Source organism: Emydura macquarii, unplaced genomic scaffold (genome assembly GCF_026122565.2).
Source record: "Emydura macquarii macquarii isolate MOO-44397 ecotype Brisbane River unplaced genomic scaffold, CSIRO-AGI_Emac_v2 contig_3470, whole genome shotgun sequence".
In the NCBI taxonomy this organism is placed as follows: Eukaryota; Metazoa; Chordata; order Testudines; family Chelidae; genus Emydura; species Emydura macquarii.
In genome coordinates, this window is record NW_027133607.1 from 4,829,946 (window position 1) to 4,840,027 (window position 10,082).

The 10,082-nt window shown below is 47.1% G+C and overlaps 1 long non-coding RNA gene across 1 annotated transcript; it reads right to left on the bottom strand.

The window, feature by feature from the left end:
- Positions 1-7,906: 7,906 nt before the first annotated feature.
- LOC137144578 (uncharacterized) lies at positions 7,907-9,797 on the bottom strand. The gene is made up of 2 exons (XR_010917428.1): positions 9,712-9,797; positions 7,907-8,113 (listed from the first exon to the last, which is right to left on the bottom strand). It is a non-coding gene; the product is annotated as an uncharacterized lncRNA (long non-coding RNA).
- Between the last annotated feature and the right edge of the window lie 285 nt (positions 9,798-10,082).

A 10,082-nucleotide genomic window follows, 5' to 3' on the forward strand; every position in this document is an offset into this window, starting at 1 on the left:
TGAGTGTAGGGGTTTCATGCCTGTGTAGTGTTAGCCAAAGGAAGCCAGTAGTCATACTTGAGTGCAGTGACAGTACAAAAGGGATTCAGGGGGCAGGCTGAGTGGTGGATAGTCCTAGCTCAGCTGTCCTGCATCCAAGCTTGTCCCTGGGTATGTGTCCAGTATGAGTGGCTGCACAGGGCTCCTGTGTTTGGGAACCCCACTCTTAGCACCTACAGCCTTCCCCATTGTCTGACTTGCTGTGACCCTGCATCTTGAGAGATGAACTTGGACTCCACTTCCCTAGCCCCAGGGATATTCACCCTGAGCTGAACCCTCCCCACCCCCAGGGACAAATGGTTTGAGCCAACCTGCCCCAATAGCTTCCAAAATTCTCCCTGGCCTCTCAATAACAAGCTCCTGAAACCACCTTCAGCGATAACTGGGAATTTTTAGGTAATCAATATAATTATTACATAAATCTGTAGATCGGCCTATAATGGTGGGGAGGGCAGCTGCTGAAATCCTTTTTAACACACTCCAGTGACAAACACCTCTAGCCAGCCCAACTCCACCTACATGAAGCCACCTCTTGTGGATCCATCAAACCACAGCACTTAGCATAAACTCACAGTGGGCAGAGGGATGGATTGGATAGAATGGCCTCTCATCAGATCCTCATGAAGCCACGAAGTTCAAGTCCTCCTGGCAGCAGCATTCACTTACCAGAGGCGGGGGAAGGCAATAAAGCCAGTCTGTTTCAGTTGGTTTTATTGAGGTTACACTTAGGGGGTGGTTTGATCAAAATGGGGAGTGAATCACTGAGGGGCCTCAGATCTTCAGGATCCACAATGCGCCTTCTTAGGCTCATTCTTTGCTGGTGAACGTACTGACCTCCATCATAGGGAACAGCAGTTCTCAGCACTTACCCAATATTGCATTTCATCCATTGAAACCCTTTACATAGGTGAGTAACTATTTCTCCCATCTTACACAGAGGGGAACTGGGGCACAGAAGCAGTAGGTGTCTTAAGGACACACAGAACGTCAGTGGCAGAGATGGGACACTCCCAGTGCGTAACTCACCTCTAGATAATACTAAATTCTAAGAGTCTGCACTCCACCAAGAAAGAAGAGAGGCCCCTTCCATACTGGATGTCAATTTTAAAGGCTCCCAACAATTATTTCAGCATTTACTGAATAATTATGCAGCAGTCTAACAGGGTCTTACCTGATCCTGCATCAGACTCTGTTGTTGCTGCCTCTGTTCCCCTGCTCTAGTCAACTCTCGTGCTTCTTCATGAGTTTGTTATACTCACGAATAAACAGCAGGATTTTATTCAGGGGATAAGTCAGTATGCCATGTTTATTTTGAATACATAAAAGAAAAAAACATTTCAAAAAGCAATTGACTCACACACACAGTTCTGCAGGAGGGATATAATTACCAGTCCCTTGTTGCCAGAGCTGAATCACTGGCCAGGTAATTCAGACCCGAGGGTGGAACCGGGCTCTGTCAATCGCGACACAATGCTCTTTGGGGTATGCAGAACGAGCCCAAAGTCCAGGTTTCTTCTTACATTCTTATTCCATTACATTGGTAACGATTATCTTTATTTTATTCACTAACTTAATAAAATCTTTATACCTACACCAATTTTACTAACAAGAAACACAAGAAATCTTATTTACTCTCTCATTGCCCCATGATTTACACATCAACCCCATGCCTGATACGCATTGGGCACTTTCCTTCACTTGTAAATTATCACAATCAGATTTCAGGGTGTTCCCAAACATTCATTCGTAGATGGTTACAAGCAGGGCCCCAATGTGCCATAAATGTTAAATCACAAAATGTTTAGGCAGAACGTTCCCACTTATATGTTCAAGCAATCAATTATCATAGTGGAGCCTGGGGTGGCATAAACAAACAATCAGTGTGTCCGGAACATCCTTCTCTATAATGCCTAGTTTTGTTCTCTTCCAGTGTAAGGAAGAACCCTTAAGCTTCAAATACATATCCATGGTCCGGGCCTGCTGTGGTTCAGGCCTACATCAGAATGCTCACAGTGCTGGGGCCTACAAGTTGGCCCTCCAGCCAACTCAACATCCATTCCCTGCTTCCGGGGAGGAGCAAAGTCCAAAGTCCAACACAACAAACCTGTTTGATAGGGTGCGCCCTCACAAGGCCCCTCAATGCACTTGCCCTCACTGGCTGTAAATCATCTTCTAGCCCCCTCCTGGGCTCCACAGTCTGTTTGCTCTATTGACACAGACTGGGCGAAACTTGTGTGGTGCTGCAACCCCATACACCAGGTTGCAACACCTGGAGTAGGGCTGAGCCCCATTGGACAAGAACCGTCACTGCAGGTTGAGTGTGGGGCAAGCTTGCTCTCCAGCCCATTCAAGGCCAGTGTGGACGGGATGCCTGGAAAAGTGAGTCTTTGCCTAGGACCTTGCAATCCATTAGAAGCTTCCCGTAACTCACTGGTGGGTTGGGACCTACCATTTGGGAAACACTGATTCAGGTTATTTAAGCACATGCCTAATTGCGCACATGCGAGTAGCACAAGAAGTCAATGGATGTCTTCTGTTTCAAGTTAGGCACGTGCTGTATCAGGGTCCAGGACAAGAAGTGAAGAAGTCTGTATCCAATTGAAAGCGGTAAGTTGAGTTGGCAAAGTATAGTTACACTGGAATTTGGCTAGGATATCAGAATTGACTCCCTTATATTTGTCACGGTTTGTTAGTGATCAGAGGTGGTGAGGAACTCAGTTTCACGTCCCATTGGAAAGGCAGCACCTCCGCAGCACAGCGCTTTGCAGTGCCCTAGCGGAGCACCATTCTGTATGAGTCCGAGAAGAACACTGTCTAGTGTTGGGGAGTGGTGTCACAATAGCCTGTTGCAGATTCATGGCTGATTCGCTTTCCATATTTCTAGTGGCTCTCTAGATCTTTTTCTCTCCTCACTAGTGTCTGCAACATTCCCCCAATTTAGTGCAATCTGCAAATTGAATTAATGTGCGCTCTCTCTGGCAGACCATTAATAACAATACTCAGACTGCATCTTTGGCTGATCCCCGTGACATGCCCAGTTTGACCGATTGCTATTCATCATTACCCTTTACTTCTGGTTTTCAGTCCATATGACAGTGCTCGTGCCCAAGCCAATCTGAATTAATTTTTAAGGGAAGGTTTTGTAAGGCACTGCATCCAATGCTCTACTAATATGTTGGTATAATACATTGACTGGGTTCCCCTCATCTACTAACTTTGTGAATTGATGGGAAAGTCTATCAAGCTTTTCTGGAATTATTTGTTCTTTATAAACCTCTGCTGCTTAATGCTCATGATTCTTTTAGCCTCTCGAGGCTTACAGATTTATTTCCCTTCCTTGTCTTCCCATTATTGTACATGGGAATAAAATTAGATTTACTGGACAAAAATCACCAGGATCAGAGTTTTTTCCTTTTACTGGACTATCCATTCCCCATTTCCTCTCCTTCTAACCAAATCATTTGGTACTTCCCCAGATTTCCATGACAGTAGTAATTGCTCTTGATTCTTTTACTCAATTAGCACTTTGGGACACACATCATCTGGACCTCCTGGTTTTCTCTCTCTCACACTCACACTCACCCCTTTCCTAATACTTCTTTACCTGCTTTTATCACTAGCTATAATCAAGATGGTTTGTTATTTCCTAATAGCATTGTAGCAGGAAGGCCTGGTGACCAGCTGGCCTAGTGGTCCACTCATGGCCTTACAGTTTATGCTATGCTAATCGATCCAGAGGGGGCCCCAGCTGTGGCCTCCATCACCCCCCACATGCTCAGATTGCTCCCCCAGAGCTTGTCACTGCAAATGAGCCCAGGTAGGGGGATCCAGGCTCACCCAGGCCACCAGGTCCCAACCCAAGGCCCTAGGGGTCTCTCAAAGTGTCCCACCTAGTTACTGATAAGTTACAAGATAAGTTATCCCCGGGTCACTTCCTACCAGTCTGGAGCACCTCAGTTTTGGGCATGGTCACTGCCTTAGCAGACTCTTCATGTCCTGTTCAGTCAGTCAGTCTCAGGGCTTTCAACTCCCCACCTTCACCAACCTGGTGCTACTCCCTGCACAGCTCTCAGCATCTGCCTTGCATCCCAGCACGACAGGCGGCTCCCCAACACCCTATCCCACCTCCTCTCCCAGGCTAGCCCTGTTTTTTTAAACTGTTCATTCACTAGCTCCATGCCCTGCACCTGCTGGAGGAGGGGGAATGGTCTCCCTAGTCCAGTGTTGCTATACTCCCCACCCTGGTTCAGTGTGCGGCCTGTAGCCTCCCTCCACCCCATCACAGGTATACATCTATTTTATTTATTCATATATCTATTCAGTGTGAGGGGCCTCAGACATATTCTCTAGTACAGCTTGCCCTGATGTATTTATGAATGCCCTTAGTACACTTTGTACACTTTTAGTAATTTCTTCTGGTTTTTTCTCCCCCTTTACCTCTTCCAACCAACTGCAATTAACTCATGTTTCCTTGTTTCTGCGTTTTCCCCTTTCCACTATGTCATTGTTATCCTCAGAGGTAGTGTAGTCTACTGTACCTTGAGTGTGGTGTTTCTTAGGATAGCACACTGCTGGATTTTAATTGTTCTATGGCAGCATGCCCTATATGCAAAGTGCTTTCCAAACACTCAAGACATCAGCACAGTGTCTGATCCAAAGAGCTCACCCTCTAAAGGACAGATAGGCAAGTAGGCCAGGGGGAATAGGAACAACAGGCAAATTAATCAATGAGAATCAGACCCAAAGTGCATGTAAAGTGGATGTTCATTTTAGCTACACTCACTTTAAGGCTGTCTTACACTGTCAGAGTGGTGTCACAGGACCAGTGTAAATGAGAATCAACTCCTTACATATAAGCCATCTTGATTCACTGTAGGCAGCATGGCAGAAGTAGGTCTGTAAGAAGGACTTAAATGTGACAGGACTGGTGCCTTGCAAGTGAGTTCAGAGAGGTTACACTGTGCACAGGGGGCTGAGTGCACCAAAACCTCAGAGGTGATTGTGTGAGAAGCTGTCAAACGGTTGCATGTGGGGATAATAACATAACCCTTCCTCCACTGTGTTTGGAGCTTTCTGCTTCTTACCTGCTCTCACAGCAGCATGCCCTACTCAAATCCCTGCCTTCCCTCCCTGTTCCTGGAAGAGTAACAGGGAGGAGCATGTGCACAAATAACTTTCCTTTCTTTGAATGCTGCCTGGCCAGTGTTGCCAACTCATGATTTTGTCATGAGTCCCATGATAATTATTGTTTTCCTTAAAGCCCCAGCTCCTGGAGTCAAGTGGATATGTGATGATTTCAGCCTTCATTCTTAAAGAAAAAAGTAAGTTGCTAGCCCTTGTGGAGAAAGCATCAAAAAATGCGACCCTGGTGCAACCTAAAGGTTCAAAAAGCAGAAGGCAAATGAAAAGAATACCAGATCTATTATTTGTACATAAGCTTATTATTTTTGGTGAGTCTAAGTCATGATTTTTGACCACTGGAGGTTGGCAATGCTGTGGATCCCCACTGAAGGTGATGTGTACCCCCTGAATGCACAAACTCAACACTTTCCAGATAGTGGTGAGGGCTGGGGCTGTGTGCGCATCCAGCCAATGCCCTTGCTTCCCCATGCCAGGCTACAGAAAGGGGGCACAGCTGTAACTGCTACTCCGTTTCATCAGAGGGCTGAAAGCAGCAACTCCATGGTCTCCCCTCCTCCTGCCACTCCCTCTGGAAAAGTTTAGCGTTTTCTCCTAAACAAAATTTTTTACTCTGAAGTATAGGGTGGCTAATGTTTGCCTTTTACACGACGTTTGGCCCTGTCTGGCATTTTGTTCTAGTTTTCCAGTTCTCTTGAACCTTCTCCCTGTTGTGTGTCTGTTTATCAACGGCTGTCACTAAGTCCATCAGCTTCAAACCACGTCCCTCCTCCCTGTCAGCCCAAGTCTATGCTAGGAGCATCTTAGCACTACCATACCAGAAAAATGCTCCTACTACGAGCACAGCTTACACCAGCAAAGCTGCTCTTGTATGGGCAGAGTAAAGCCACCCTACCCCACCCTCTAGCCAAACAAGCTTTACTGGTACAGGTGCAGTTTTGTTGGTATGAATTGCCTCTACACTAGGGATTTTGCCTGTAGCTGTGCTGGTCAGGAATCCTACGCCGGACCATCGTAACTGTGCTGGCGTGACATGGCCTTGGTCATAGGCCAGGTCCATTGCCATCAGCCCTGCCTACGCCACCCTTACTCTTGGCTTGGGTTATCCTCTTCTTCTGTGGCTCTGAGCAGGGAACCTGCTCCAGAATATTTCATCTTACCCTGCTCAGGTTGTTCCTGGGACGGGGGGGAGGGGCTCCAAGGGTGAACCTCATTAATGTGACGTCACAAGGATTTCCTGCTTGCCTCAGCTCAGGTGATGCTGCAAACCTATTAGCATATTATGACCCTGGCCTATGTGCACCCCCGTGCCAGTATGTATGCAGGGAGTCTCAGCTGGCCCGCCCAGCTCAGTGCACACTGCACTCGGTCATGATATTTATTTCAGAGGTGTCTTGTAATATATGATCAGAACACTCGTCACTCATTGATAATATTCTTGGGTGACATATGGTTAACCTGCAAAGAACTCTATCGCTGTACCACACGTGACCAAAATGTGTTTACACCAGGCATGTCAGGAAAAGTTGATAAACAGGTTTTTCTTAAACAAAGGGTTGTGAATTCCCCCATCCACCTTGTGAGTCACATACAGAGGGGATACACCACCACTAAACAAAGCAATCAGCTTGCAGGCTGGCCAGTGGGGGGGGAATATATCATTTGCGCTGTAAAATTGCAGCAGGAAACATCCTATGGAAACTCCCCAGGAGGGGACGCTTTGGTCAAGAGGGCATCACCCCCTGCAGGAGACAGGAGACTGAATCCTGCCGGAGATCTTCCTGGCTCTTGAAACCAGGACACTGAACTTTCAGGGAATATAAGAAACTGGAAAAAGACTTGGGGTTATCCTGAGGAGACAAAGAAGCCAAGTGTTCTGGGCTCTGTGTTGGATCCTGGCTAAAGACTAGCCAGCCATGCTGGAATAGTGATTGTGGTGAGAAAACGCTTTTGAACAAAAGACTAGTTTGTGAAGTTCGATTTTTGCCTTAGAAGTGTATTTTTACTTTTGTTTGTATCCATTCATATCCCTCTTCCTCCTGCGTGGTATCACAGGATTCTTGGTTTTATTGCTAATAAACCTAGTTGACTTTTATAAAACAATCTCAGTGATGCATGTAAAACTAAAGGGTAAATCCTCAGCTCATCTAGCAGACTGCTGTGGATTCCAGCTCTCGGGAGGCAGTGAACTGGATTCTTCCTGGACCCCCCCAGAAGCTGAGACTGATCATTACAGGGGAGAAAGTTTTGGGGAGACTCAGGGCTGGAGGGGCCGTTGACACACTGCAAGGAGTAGCCAGACAGGGGGAAGCCAGGGTGAGGCTGCTGAGCAGTGAACATGTGGCTGGTGTCAGGGCTCTGAGTCAAAGCGGTACAGCACAGAAGCACCCAGGGTTAGAAGTCAGATGTGACAAACCCTCACTGGTCTGGGTGAACCCCCAAAGCATCTACCATATACACGGTGAACACTTCTGGCTCTGGAGGTCGTAGATTCTCTTTATCCTTAAGAAGCACCAGCACCTTGGCCCTTCAGTAATGTGGGTCTAAAAGTGTCTTAGCTCCTGACTGAAGATCCTCAAGTCAGGAGTGAATTATTGCCCTCCTAAATGAGGAAACCAGAGAACTAAACAGCTGTGGAATCCTGACCACTATGATTAAAGACATCCCTCTGAAATCTTATATCCAAACTTCACAGCCCTAAAAGTGTGGGAGCAAATTGAGACAACAGTTCAAGTGGGAGAGTCACACAGTCTGCAAAACCCTGTAGTCTAGCCACTGAGATCATACAAGCAATGGGTAGCAGGTTCTCAGCAATCACTGTCTCGGAGTCCTGAGCCCAGCTAACTGAAAAGCTAGCTAGATTTCAGAAATCAACTAACAGCAAACAGCAGCATCCGAATCAGCTCAAGCAGCAGTAGACACTCATCTGCAGCTCCTGAAAGAGAGTCATCTATTTGCCACAACTGAATATAGGACTCCATCTCTCTGAAGGAGAAAAAAACCCTCAATCCATTAAACTTCTTCTAAATGGATCCCCAAATTACTGGATCCACAGGTAAGAAGGGATAAGTTAAAAATAGATGGGGCCCATCAGGCACGGAGCATGGCTACTTTTGCTGACTTTCACCTCTGACCTGTAATTATCCATCCACATCACTTTAAAAGCAGGAGATCCATTCTGTGGAGTGTGAAAGAGGATGCTCATTCAAAACAGGAAATGCTATTGTTTTCCCAGAATTATTCTCCCCTTTTACAGAGCAGAGAACTGCATTAAATACAGCAAGGAAACTACTTAGATGAAAGTAGTAGATGCATACCTAATAACCAACAACTTTGAAAAGGCTCAAAATCTAAATCTTTGCTTAAAATTCATGACATTTGCAAAGATTTGAGTGGGGAAAAAAAAAAAACCAGCTCAAAAAACTGTTCTGGGACATTTTTGCTTTAATTTACTGCTGTTACGTAACTAGAGTGGCAATACTACTTGGTAAATGAACAAATATGTAAATAGTCATTTTCTCTTTCAGTGGTATGAGTTCAGTTTCAGTGAGTGTGAACGGAACAACTCTGGTACTAGTTCTAACTGAGAGTAGACTAGTTTCTGTGTAGACTGCTGACTATCTACCAGTTAAGGGGAGCTTGTAACCACGGGCAGTGGTTATAAGAGGCTTGGGGAGGCTGAGCCTTCCCAGACAGCCCCCAGCTGAATCTCCCACTCCACATCTCTACCCCAACTCTGCCCCAGGCCCTGCTCATGCCTCTTCACCCCCTCCTCTGAGAGGCATGAATGGGGAGCCACCACAGTCAACACTGGTGCCTCCTCCACCCATCCTCCCTGAAGGCAGGGTTCATGTGCCACCCATGCTTGTAACATCTGTAATTTATAACTTTGAGGGGGCACTCACCTCTCCTGTCTGCTGGGTGTGAACCTGTGCTCTCTCCCTCTCTACTCACTGTGCCCCCCATCAACTGTTGCCCTCATCAGGTGAGTCTTCAGTGGCTCAGCCCTCCAGCTAAGGCATAGTCCATATGCATGAATGAACGTAAAAGGTCCAGCAGGGCCTGTCCCTGTACCCTGGTTGGTGCCTGCAGCCCTGTCTCTAGGCTTAGTTCTCAGCCCCTTCAGGGCTAGCTTTAAGTCTGTCCCTGCCCTGTTCAAGAGCAGGGCCTCCAGGCTGTCTCCCAGGAGACTGTCCTCAGCAGTTCTCACAGAGGCAGTTTTCCAGCCAAGTCACCTCTCACATTCAGTCCCCTTCCAGGGGGTGAGGGGAGGCAACAAAGTTCAAATGGTTGACTCTCTTCAGCCCCATCCTAGAGCCCTTTAAATTCCACTCCTGTGCTTGAGCTTCTTCATGAAACCTGGCCCCCTCTCGGGGCTTAGGCCACTTCCCCAGTGGCAGGATCTTGGCCGGCCCACTACTTCTCCTAACCAAGGGACCCAACAAATAGCAGCCCTGTGCTGCTTCCTGTAATAAATTACTACTACTATTTCCTTGGCCACTTCCCACATAGCCCCTGCCTCTTCACCCTTACCCCAGGGTTCTCAGTCTGTTCCCTGCCTTCACAGGGGCTCTCCCAGGCCTCTCCACCTGGAGAGCATTTCAAAGCCTCATCTCTTCTGGTCCCAGCCAGGAACTGCCCTGCTCAGATGCTGCAGCTCCTTTTAACTGGGCCTGCTGCGCTCTGATTGGCTGCTTCCCTACAGCCTTTCTAGACAGGCCTGGAGGACCCACCTTCACTGCTCCTTTCCTGGGGCAGGGTGTATAGGACTGTGAGGCCTCCAGCAGGGCATCTCAAAGGGCTTGGTACACCCCATCAATAACTTTTATACAGATCATCTTCTTATAGCCGTTTCTTTTCTCACAGTTCTGATATTCTTGGCAATGGAAATGTATGCGTGTTTC